This window comes from Symsagittifera roscoffensis, chromosome 4, assembly GCF_963678635.1.
Source record: "Symsagittifera roscoffensis chromosome 4, txSymRosc1.1, whole genome shotgun sequence".
NCBI classification, from domain to species: Eukaryota; Metazoa; Xenacoelomorpha; order Acoela; family Convolutidae; genus Symsagittifera; species Symsagittifera roscoffensis.
The window spans coordinates 68,075,205-68,088,717 of record NC_087065.1 but is presented as its reverse complement, the minus strand read 5'-3'; positions in this window follow the sequence as shown (position 1 = coordinate 68,088,717).

The following is a 13,513-nucleotide window of genomic DNA, read 5'->3' as shown; positions in this document are numbered from 1 at the left end:
CCACCTGAAAAATAACCAGACTGCTGTTACTCATACAAAGTATAAAACTAACATTAAAACTGTTTTAATTCAAATTCTATAGGACAATTTAAATGCATGCATGCTATCCGCTTTATTGATGGCTGGTTTGTGGTGGACAGATATTGCACATGTGCAAAGACATGAAAGTCCAACTCTGGAATCCGGCGCTTTGAAACTCATTGGTAAAAATTCGTTTGCTTATTTTTTGGAAAACTTATTTACTTATTATCGATTTTCTAGAAAAATTCAAATTAATTTTCTCCATTTTTATATTAGGAGCAGATCCGGAACTTTTCGAAGTGTCTGATTTTTGGCTGCCCATATTGACTTTAAAAATACCAAGCTTTGTCTACAGCTTGTAATCAATACATAGTCTTTTAACTATTTTAATAGAGCTTAGAACTTCAATTTGTTCGGCCTAAACTCAGAATCTTCAAAAAATTTGAGATTTGCCTGTACTATGAAAATGGAACCTTAAAATTGCTAGAAACACAACAATAAGTTAACAATCTTCGAAAAAAAATCAATCTTTCTCCGCGGGATTTGAACCCCCGACCTCTTGAATTAAAGTTTTATGTTTTTACTACTCTGCCATACCGGTTTTCAAAAAACAAGCCACCCATAAAGCGGATAACACACGCGGTTACGTAGCAGTATTCATAGTCGTCAGTAAGCAGACAAATACTGTATTAACCAATCAGAATCGAGACAAGGAAGAAAAGAAAAATTAATTATTATTTATTTCGTAAATTTGCTTTCTCCTCTCAACTCTGATTGGTTAATATGGTATTTGTCTGCTTACTGACGAGTATCAATACGCGGTTGTCTAAATACAGACCGCACTGCCACAAACGCATAGCAATAAATTGTCGTATAGAATTTGCATTAAAGCAGTACACAGATATTGAAGTTGAAAACTTTGTTGAGCACTAATTTATGCGAGTTAGGGGTGGCGTCCCTCATGCTTGAAGGACCGAATGCTTGCAATTAATTTAGCTTACTTTCAGCCAATCAGAATTAGGTATTCAAAATCTCAAAGTAAATCGCAAAAATCTCAAAGTAATAAAATAAATCCAGGCCATTAGTGTTAATATTGACCGATTAGATTATGAGCAGATGAGTTTTCAAGAGTGAAAAATTTGCTCATTTTACCTCATTAATTTTGATGATTATTTGAATAGTATTGCGGCTGTAACCCGCAATTTGTAATATTTTTGATTATTTTCCACTGATTTAACACATTTTCTGTTAATATTGACTTAGATTTTGTGAGAAAGGCATTTAGCCAATGGAAACGCTTCGCAATTTTGATGGGTTGAAATTTTTCAAGCATTCGGTTCCTCAAGCATGAGAACCCTCCCCCGAGTTAGGTAGGAAAAGTTAACTCGAAGGTTTACAATAACACAAAGGTTTGTTTGTGTCAACAAAAGAAAACGATGTGAGCTCCATTATTTTTCGCTTCTGATAAGGTTCTTTCAAAAAAGAACTGATAAAAAAGTATAAGATCCCTAATCAAATTAACAAGTTTTATATAACTTGAATATTTTTGAATTAAATAGCTCTTCAACCGAAGGTTGGTTTTTGTTCGATCTAAGAAATGGCTTGAGAGGTTTTAGATTGTTTGAAAACAGACATGGAACAATTTTTGAGACATCACGAGGCATAATTGAAAATGCGTTTGAAAGATTAAGAACCTGTTTTTATTGGTGAAATAAGAAACTACCTTTTTTGAGGTAGTTTTTGGGAAAAATCAAAGTTTCCAACAAACTGTCAGGAACAAAAACAAATTTGATTTTTTTCAAAAACTATAATCGTTAAATACAAAATTAAGTCTTAACCGTTTAGGATGGTAAAAGCTTCACATCATGTTATTTCGATTGAATCATTAACCTCAGAATTGACAGAGAAGTTTTTGAGAAAAGTCAAAATTCCAAAAAAAACGGTCAAAATTCAAAAAATTGATTTTTACGAAAAACAAAACCTTTTGTTCGAAAAGTGTTCGGGCATAGCCACTTATTCACCGAGGATACCCGCAACAGGGTTTCCCAATTGAAAGCTCAATCTATAAATTTACCGGTTAATTTTCGAGAAAAGTCGAAAAGTGTACAAAAACGGTGAAAATTTCAAAAATCGGACAACTTCTGAAGCTTAGTTTTGTCTTAAAAAAAGTAGGACAGTGTACAAAAACGGTGAAAAATTCAAAAATCGGACAACTTCTGAAGCTTAGTTTTGTCTTAAAAAAGTAGGACACCTGAAAATTTTTATAACTTGTTCCTTCGATAGAATACTTAATCTTAAATTTGGCTAGGGAAATTTAAGATGTCAAAATAATTCCAAAAAACACGCTCACAAAAATCGAAAAATTTGATTTTTCCAATAATAATGGAACGTTATTTGACTTTTTCTACAAAAGTTAGGTCGCACCCGTGTAGACAGCGAAAAAATTCATAGCTTGTTATAGACCTTCAAAGCCTAGGTCAAAGCGATACAAAGAAAGAACAACTTGAAAGAACAGAAATCATCTTTTTTCCAATTTTAGTTTTAAAAAACAACAAAATTGCCAGAAAAACTAAGCTTCTAACGAAAAAACACTTTGCCAAATCATACAAACACATATAAAGTATTGGCAAGTCAAAAACTAAATCGAACAACTTTTATATCAAACCATTAACAATCGTCGCTTTACAGTTACTATCTTCGAAATAACCCCGCGCTTCTTCAAGAATCACAAAAACCACAATTGTTCAGTTCACAGCGTCAAAAAACGCCATTCAGTTGGACTAATATGTATCTTTGACCATACTTAATTCATAGGTCGTGTCTTGGATTATCCAAATATAGTGACCAAAGTAATATTAGGGAATACAAGCTTCACTGAGAACTAAGAGTAACGAAATTACCTCGATTTTTCCAGAATTATTTTTGTTATAACCGTTCTTATTTTCATCCTCACAAATTATACTTAGCCATTCATAAACAATGAGGGGGTGCTTCATACTCAACAAGATGCCACATATGTGAATTTTTTGCTGAACATGTACGCAACTTAAAAGAAATAAAAGAACAAAGTATTTAAAAAAAAATCAACTCAGAAACCTTTTCATATTCAAATACTTAAAAAAAAACTCAAAATTCTTCCTTAACCGTTAGTGGCTTATTTTGATTCTAAAAAAACATACTGATAACTGCATAAAAAAATAACTTGGGAAAAATACTGACATTCAGGTTAAAAATTGAAAAAACACTGGTTTTGATTTGTATCTAACTTCATTACATTTTGAAACCTCGCAGACATCATAAAAAGTGTTAATGTTGTTCATAAAGAAAAATAAATTAGGCTAAAACAAGATCTAAGAAATCAAATTAAGAAACAAACATTGAACTATTTTAAGGCGAAGTTGATGACGAAAAGAACTTTCAATAACAGATAGACTAAAATATTCATAAATCAGTTATTTTCAACTGAATATACTCATAAGGCTCTTTTTAAAACACCGCACTTTAAAAAAGGCACCATTAAAAGTTTTTACAGAGCAGCTAAAAGTATTCCATTGAGCTTTACACTATTATGTTAGTTCACAACTATGGAAATAAAACCATGAATTGAAACATAACAACATCGGAAAACGACACACGGCAACGAAGCACACAGATCTTCACCATTGGCAAGTCGAAAAATAAAAACTTGATCCCAAAAAGATAAAAAGTTTGATCCCAAAAAGTAAACGGGGACAACTTTCAATAAAAAATTCCTAGCTCCTATTTATGTCATAGCATAAGCAACGCAGACTTTTTCTCATTTCTTTCACCTCACAGGATAACGAGTGACTTTAGACGGTTGAGAATGAAAACTAAATATGTTTGCCATGGCATAGTTAGTCCACATGCCAATATTCATACACAGAGGTGAAGCTGTGCTTCGCAAACACTTGCGAGAACGCGATCAAAAAGCAGCTCTATCAAGTGAAATAAAAAAAAACTAGAAATAAGTCTCGAATTTGCAAAAACTCGAGGCTTAGCAAAAACTCGAATGAGCAAAAATTTGCGACCTAGCACATTTGAGCCTCACGCACTAACCATTCAGCCACGGATGCTTAAAATCCCCAAAAACTAGCCACCAATAATGCAACTACATATGCTAATAAGTTGCCAATTCGATGCAGCAAAAGTAGCATCAAAAACAAAAAGATACAACTTTGCATGTAAAAAACTCCATAAAACCACATTATGTAATAGTTATGCATTTCAAAAATTTACTGCATTTCAGAGATATATTGAGTTAGAAAATTTCTGAAATCAAGATTTTATTATTGTTGATGTTTGAAACAAATAGCTTTCTTCGGTTCACTTGATGAAATTAAAATGCATCAACTGAGTAAACTTATAACAATTGGAATATCAAAACACATGTTATCAATAAGCTGTTAAGAGCAACTAAATATCAAAGGTGCAACAAAAAATCAAAATATTTTATTGCCTATTCGATACAGCAAATTCGACACAGCAAATATTGTTGTTTAAGTTGCTATTTGCAACTTAGGTTGGAAAAAAATAAAGTTCGAACTATAACACATTGCTTCGCAAGTTTAAATAATAGCGTTTACTTGTGTAAAAGTCCAAAGTTCAAAATTGAAACAGAGGCAAATCTGCACGTTGCAAAACGACAAAAGGAAGCTTGAACTGAGAGGCGAAGCGATACAAAACAACCCAACTAAATCGAAAAAAAATTCACACCAAGACAATAGAAGGTAAAAATAGAATCAGAAGCAAACTTGCAGGTAGGGAACACCCACACGAACTCAAATAAATAAGTTTAAATCAATCATAAAAAGTTTGCCATCTGCCAGAATGACCCACCGACCTATAGATTATAAGTCTAGCGTAGTCCCACCTCCCTCGTGTAAGCTTCAAATAGGTAAACACTAGCCACCAATAAAGCATATCGAACACATGTTGTAAAACAGCCAATGCTATGCTGCAAAAGTGCCACTAAAATGAGAAGTACTAAAGCGTGAGTTGGGTCAGAAGAAAATATGGATATGTTATGTAGCATTAACCTCGCTTGTAAAAAAAAATTAAAGAATTTAAAATATGAATTTAGGATACTTATAATATTTACAATTCGTATTTTCATGAATATAATTCTCTTCTTAACTTGTTAAATAGTCTAACACGAGAAAAGCATCAAAGTGTGAGGTGGTAGAGGCACTATATACTTTTGGAATGAGGAAGATCCCCGAGCTCATGGATTCGATAACTGGCCCTGAAGTCAAATCAACCTTCTCTCTGACGACCCACCTCCCTCTTCCATCCTGGTTAAGAATAACAGAGAGATTCGACTCCTTGCTCCAGAGCAGCATGCATAAATGGCCTGATAAAGAATATGCGTACGATATACAATCCACTGCGTTCAATCCGTGGACAGAAAAGGGTATAAATTCTACATCAAGACTTCTGCTCCTTCTTAAGATGGCTATTATTTTCTTCGTATCGAGATCAAAGTACCCAAAACTCACCGAAAAAAAACTACGAAGAAGGTTATTCGGTTTTGTTTGGCATTTAACTTGTGATATATCACAAGTAGATAACAAAGCTTTGGGTGAAGCGTCCCAAAAAATCCACTCAACTTTTCCTCCACTATGAAATGGTGTAAGAAACTCAGACATCGCAGGATAGGGAACATCAATTCCTTTCACTTTTTTCCCATCAGAACACGAAAAAAGAAGAGTTGACTTGTCCTCGAATAGAAGTAAAATATAAACTTCGTCAATATAATAGACGAAATTGACTTTAGAATCCAATTCAAATCCGCGAACAATGTTCCGCTGATTACAAAGATGAGCGTTGGCGTCCACAGAAAACTCACAAATGCTTAAATTTGGATGCGTTTTTACCTCGATGACACTCTGTCTGTGGCAAGAATAAAAATATGATGGATCTTGATTTTCAACTATGCCTGAATCTGGAACGCCAAGCAGACCAACATCCAAGCGAACTTCTTTCCCCTCAGATGCCTTATCGAGTTGTTGTTTGATCTGAAAAACAGCTGTTTCAAAAAAATCATCCAAACACCCAACTTCTGCTATTTTGTTTTTGTCATCAAAGCTCATGTTTTCAATTTTTTTCTGCAGTTCCAGCTGATTTTTCACAGCTATCGAAATTTGGGGAAATTTTTCCACCATTGCTCCTTCTGAGAGTTGAAGCAAACTTCTGAAGTCTTGCTGGACATTCCCAACCTTCACAATGTGATCTTCAATTTCCTTCTCGGAAAACTCTAACCCAGTCAAATAGCTTCGGATTTCGCGAACAACATTTACTTTCAATTCGTCAACTTTCTTTTCGACATAGTCAATCAACTTTTCAACTCCCTCTTTTTGATTTCTCATCATTTCAGACACCAACTCTTTTTTCGCACGCGCCGGTTTTTCATACAATTCCCACTCTGTGACAGCTTCAAACACTTTCGATCTTATTTCCGACGCCTTTTCCTTCAAAGGCTCAAATTTATGCTCGCTGTGGTTTCGGAGACACTTTGTGCAGCAAACTTTTTCACATGATTTACAGAATTCACTACACAGATGCTTGTGTTCTTTGCAGACTGAGGGTTCGAACCCCCTGTTATCGTCAACTTTGTGATTTTTCTTGATATGGGATATAACACAGCCATCGCAGAGAGTTACCAGTGGTTGGTCCGGATCATCGTGTAATTTATCTGAACAAGTGACACATTTGAAGATGTTCTCGAAAGGAATGCCATCTTCGCAATTCGTACACGTTGACTCTGCGACTTTACTGGCCATTTTGCTGAACAATTTTCATAAACATCTGAAATCACAATCATTTCAGTAATTAAACTTCTATTCAATTACTGAGTTAAGCAAATTACTATCAGGTTCTGTTTCATCTTGCCAAAAACAAAACTAAGTTAAAGTTGCGCTTCGCTTTGCTGAACTTTGAAAAACAAAACTTTGTAGATGCTCGGACCAGAACCCTGCAACTTGGCTCCAAAACCTCAAGTTTTCTTGGATAGCTACTGGTAATAGCTATTTTTGATATCTAAACTGGTAAATGAATTTTAATCCGAAAAGATGATACGACATTTTCTCTGCTATCCATAACTTCAACAATAGCTCACAGAATATATTTTTGTTTCAAATCAATCACACAGGCGAAGTTTATCTACGCAAAACTTGCAATACAGAAAAACAACAATAATCAGTAAAAAAAATTGGAAGCAGATTTTAAGTTTTTTTTTAATTCGATTTAAAAACCGAAACAAAAAGGTATCCAGAATAGTACGCTTCTTAAAAAATGAATTCTTCGCTTTTGAAAAACAATAATTAATGGCAAGACAAAAATCGGCTCATTCAAAGCTCACTTGTAAAATAATCAAGCCATAAACTATCGAACTGCTGAACGGTCACTGTCTTCAAAGTCGCCCGCGTTACTTCAAGAAAAACAAAGACAACAAATGTATCTATCGTAAACAAAAACTCACACACGGTATGAAAAATCAAAAGATGAACGGAAAAAAAATAAGCGAAATCAAGAAATATATTTGAATAGCGATTTTAATAAAAATGAGAAAAAAAATCTGAAACGAAAAATATGTCAAGTAGTTGAAATCATCTGAAATTCATCTGAGTTACATAAATGATCGCCCCTTAGATTCTCGAAGCCTAGCGACACGAGTGGTATTTCAATGAACAAATTCACCGACAACAATTCAAATGAAGAAAATCGATTCGAGAAAATGATTTTCCATTTGCGGTTCGATTACTTTTGTTAAGAAAAACTGTGAACATCTCTAACCCGGCAAATTAGACTTAGCGAAGTTACATAGACTTAGCGAGTCACATAGCAAACTTTTTGCAGAAGATGTAGGTAGCTCCAACAAACAATTTAAAGAAAATTGAAGCAACAAAGACAGCCGGTTACTGTGGAAATAGCACAGAAAGTTCCGATTAAAGTCTTAACAAAACGTTTCCAAATTAGAGTCGTTTTTAGTGGGTGGTATGATTCGAGAACTATACAATCGCGTAGAGAATTAGTGAATTAGGCTGGATCGACAAAATTTGTTTTCAAAAATCGAACTACCAAACGCAAAAATGAAAAAAAAATTAGAAAAAAAATTGTTTTAAACTATGTATTATTTTTGCAATAATTTTGATTTTTTTGGCAAAATTTATTGTCAAATAAGCGCTCAAAGAAGAAACATCCAAAACTAGTTTTCTTGATGTTAAACTAAGTTTTTGAGCCTAAATTTAAAAAAATAGTTAATTTCCATATAACGAACATTACTCGATCGCGTTTTTCGCTCGGAATTGACCTAAAATCAAAATTGTTAAACAGGTTTTTCTCGACAATGGGAAAAAAATTTGGACACTTTTAAATGTCGTTCGAATCACGATTGTAAGGGCTTTAATATGCTATACCACTCAACCATATCATATCATGTCGAAACTTAGTTCGATCGTATTATAGATAATAGGAAGAAACCTAGATATCACATTCAGAAGAATTAAATCGATGAGCATACATCAAGCAAAATTAAAACATAGCCAACAGACAGTTGGAAAAGAGTCAAGGAACGCAAGTAAACAAAAAACTAGCTTTTGGATTGAGACAAAGGCATATTTTTTAAGGGCATCTTTTTTCTCTTTCAAGCAAAAAAAGATGCCCTTAAAGCTCTGGAATTTCTAGAACAATTTACAAGTGGCATTTCTTCTAGAAAACCAGATCAATAAGTATAATTTTTATTTAGCTGGGAAATCTGAAAATTAAATCATTCCACTTTTGAAACTAGAGGTCGACCACGCATTTAGTGATCTTTATATTTTGCTATTAGATAGTAGACTTTGCGTTCCTTTAAACAAACGAAATGAACTTAACTTTAAAACAAATCAAAATTCAAACCGCCAAAAAATAATTTGAGCCTGAACAAATTTAGAAGACTTCCTGAGAAAAAGAATCGTCATGACCTTCATAAGAGTCTGAACTACGTTCATTAAATCTTAAACAAAGCTTGTGAGCCGTAACCAAATATATATGTCGTTCGAATCATGATATATGTCGTTCGAATCATGACTGAATGGGATTTAATATAATTTATCACTTAATCCAGTCCAATGATTTTTTGTATCTGATTTCAGCATGAAAAAAAAACACGTTGGACGCCAAATTTTATACTTAATTTGAATGTTCGTAACAAAAACAAAGATATTATTCTAAGCAATTTAAAACAACCATGATTAATACAAATTTCGATACAAGCAAAAAATCAGAAAAAATTTCCCTTCTCGAGATTCGATTATCCACTCTTGGCGTTAGATTCTTATGTTCTGCCAACAGCGTAATATTGCATTGCTTTTTCCACACAATAGCTATGAAAAAACTGCTGCAAGTGTGAAGAGACTTTTTCAAAAACAAACCGTGCAAGTCTCCTGTATACATCATTTATAACGCACACTCACCCACATAACCCATACATAACATTCGGAAACCAAATTTCCATAAAATAATCGTCCAAAAAGGGAAAGTGTATAACTAAACTGATGGTTCCCGTGACCATTCTACCAATTGGAACACTGCACCAAGGTAATAAATAATGTTTCATAATAAATCGGAGCCAATTATTTTACCCATTTCACGGAATGTTGTCAAAGGGAAAAAAAGGTCGAGTGAATGACACTAGCTCCTGCAAGTATTAAGCCGAATGATTTATCTTGTTTTTTCGAGTATAAAAAAAACAAATTGAATTAGCCCATTTTTTTTCACAAAAAAATTAATTCAAAATAACCGCTTGGTTAAACATGCTGCTTCAAAATGGAATTATCATAATAAGTTAAAAATCAACAACTACACCGGCGTGTAAATATACAAAAATACAACTTGTATAAATGAAAATGAATAAAACAATGCTAATATTAGATATGAAAATAATCTCGAAAAGAACTAATGGATCTGTCAATAGGAATTTTTCGTGTATTTATATTTTAAAAAACTTAAATTCGAATTTAAATTTTTGTTTAGCTTTAACTTTTCGCACCATACGTTTAAATTGTTCCACTAATTAAAATTATTTTTTACTACAGATTTCTTTCCCCAATTTGTTTTTAGGAATCTGTTTTGTTTTATTTGTTTTTTTGTGCGCTCGTTTGGTTTCACAGGTACTCTGTTATAGATGAACTGCCTACCAATTTCATTTTTCATAAAAATTTTCACGCCATCGAACATTCTAGCCAAGCTATGCTGGGTAATGAAAAGTTCGGCTGCTAAGACCTTAGGCTTGAGAAGTAGATCTCGTGCATGATTACAAGATAGCACACTTTGATTCCCGATTAGTTTGTCTGTTAATTCTGTTAATCTGAGACATGGGTAGAGTTTGAAAAAATGCTGAGCTGAAAAAAAAATGTGAAAAAACTGATGATCTAAAATGCGTAATTCTTGTTTCTAATGGTACCATGTGTCGAACGCAGTATATTGACTTAATTGCAAACAGCCATTTTGCTTAAACATTTATTCAATTCAGCTGAAAAAGTAAGATTGTTGTCCACTAAAACCGCAAGATACCTGGCATGTTCTTTTGCGGGTATTGTTTCTTCTCTTTAAATAGTTTCCTGAAATTATTATCTTCCCAAAGACAATGAGTGCCGTTTTATCAACATTGAGGACAAGTTTATTTTCATTCAAACATTCATGTACTTTTTCTACTGTTTCCAGCATTGAGGTTCTTGGATACTTAATTGAGTTTCCTGTACATAAGATAATTGTATCATCTGCAAATTGACCCAAATTCATGTTCCTGTTGATTTGGTTTTTAAAATCAATTACGTAAAGAATGAAAACTAATGGTCCCAAAACATTACCTTGTGCAACGCCATGATTAAGTGTTATCCAGTCAGAATAGTGATTTTGAAGATTTAAACATTGTTGACGGTCTCTTAAAAAATCCTTTAGATTTGATGCATTTTTGGAAAAAAACCATACATTTCAAATTTTTTCACGAAAATTTCATGAGAAATGGAATTGAAAGCTTTAGCAAGATCTAGAAAAATGCACTTGTTTTTCTTGATTGATCCATGTTTTCACAAATCATTTCGGTTAAAGTGATAACTGCATCAGTGGCAGATTTGTTTTCCTGAAATCCGAATTGGTAAACAATTAATAACGAATTCTGTTTGAGATATTCCATAATTTGGTTCAAAGGCAAGCGTTATTTGTTCAAAAGCAAGCAACGCTTCAAAAATTTTATAAAATTTTGGCAAATCAAATTCTTAAGCTACAATTTTGCGAAATTTGGTCTGTTGTTATTCAGAGCAATATTTGCTCTTAGAAAGCGTAAAGCGCATTTGAAAACCGTGCTCAAACCAAATCAAACAATCCTATAGAAACATGGTCCATAGAGTTATGAAGAATCAGAATTCATGCAAACCGGGAAAATAAACAATTTTTTCAAATAATTTTTACAACGGATGTTTCAAAAAACAAATTGTAAACCGAGGAGGAAAGCACCATAAATTATAGACAAATAAATTGACCAAGCCGACAAAACAAGCCAAAAATTTATAATAAAAAAACGTATAAAAAGATTTAGAACAACAAACCTACCTGTGCAAAGGCAAAATCGTGTTGTGTTATCTATAGACCAAAACAAGGATCCTGGAATTTGTTCAGAGTCAATACCAAAACACAGTTCAATTTCTTGTAGATAGCAATTAATTAAAAAAACGGAAAACGAGCCCAAAAAAAGAACGAAAGCAAAACAAAACTGGGTTATTTTTAATCTGTTTCATTCAAAAAAGTTTTATTAAGAATAACTTACAAAATGCAGTAAGAATATTGTTAAAAGAACTGTTTATAACATTACTTATACCTTTTGGAAACATCACGTTTCTTACAGATTTGTAAGAAAGTATTATGAAAAAATTGTCTAGTTCCCGATTACAAGACATTAGCTCTCGAAATTGTAATTATCCCCTCAAAGCTCTTTCCATTTGCAAAGAACAAGCATAAAAACCTTGTTAAAAAAATTGGATATAGTTTCTGTGTAAAACAGCTGAATCATCAAGAAAAATGCCTGCTGAGGAAACTTAGCCGAACAAAAGCAGCTCGATAAAGAGCAATAAAAAAAGTAGAAATAAGCCTCGAATTAGTAAAAATTCGGCTACCTCTAGGATTCGATCTGTAACCCAGAGATTATGAGACTCACGCACCAACGGTAGCCGTGAATCTCATAATAACTCATAATACTATGAATTTCAATTGAACTAAAAAAATGCATCATTCCTACGTGCATCAAGATTTTAAGACTTATATAAGAGTATTAAGACCTATATAAGAGTATTCACAACATTCATTACTCTCAATAACCTTCGAATTTTAAAACGATAAATTCCCAAAGTTATGAGCAGATATCTTTTTTTCGAGAACTTCCTGATTTGATGGCATTTAGGCTTCCTAATCTTAACTGCATTTTATAAAAACGGTTATTGTTGAACGGTATATAGACTACAAAGCCCTTGAACCAATATAATACACCAGTTGACAAAAAAAAACATACTGGGAAAATTGCGCATATCCTCATGATTTCAACTATTTTCGCCAAAAACAATTAGCTTAAGACAGCAATTCACTCATAAATTAGCCAGTGAAATTTCGAAAAATCTAACCCTATGAAAAAAAAATGAAAAGCTCACTTTTTTAAAACTGTTTTTTTTTAAACACTTTTTCAGTATGTTATAATAACGAACTTGCCATTAGAATACTGTAAGAATTTTCATTCTTTCAAAAGACTGTCCGAGTTGATTTTGAGCTTTCGACACAACAAGGAAGCTGCACTTCGCAAACGCAAGTGGGAAACGGCAAAAAGAAGATCTGGAAAGGCAAAAAGGAAGGAACTAAAAGAAAATGCATAGGGTAAATAAGCCGAAAGAATTAAGGCCGACGACCAATAAGCTGAAAATTATCCAAAACTATTCAGAAAAAAAATCACCTTACAAGAAATCACCACATACAAAACAATCACGAACCCTATATAAGCGGCGCATGTTAGATGTAGGCGGTACGGTACATTCAGGGGGCGGATCTAGGATTTTCTCGAGGGGGGGGGGGGGCGGATTTTCAAAAAATCTTTCGAAAATTTTGGCGACCTTCCCAGCTCTCCTAAAGCACTAAAAAGACGCTGTTTTGGCCCAATTTTCGCGCCGGAGGCAAAGTTTTGAAAAACAGGTCAAAAAAGCCGTTAATGGGCAGTTTTTAGAAAATTTTAAGAGAAAAATTGCGTTTTTTTTGGCGCGCGCTTCTTCTCAAACTGAGTATATATTGGCGCCCAAGGCGCCTTTAGAAAAATTTTAGGGTCGATCTGCCAAAAATGGATTTCTTAAAAAGTACCAAGAGGGTCGAATCCCTGAGGGGGGGGGGGGGGGGGGGGGGCGTTTTCACTGACCATTCTGTGAACGAAGTTATTTACGGAAAAGTCTAGTACCCCGTT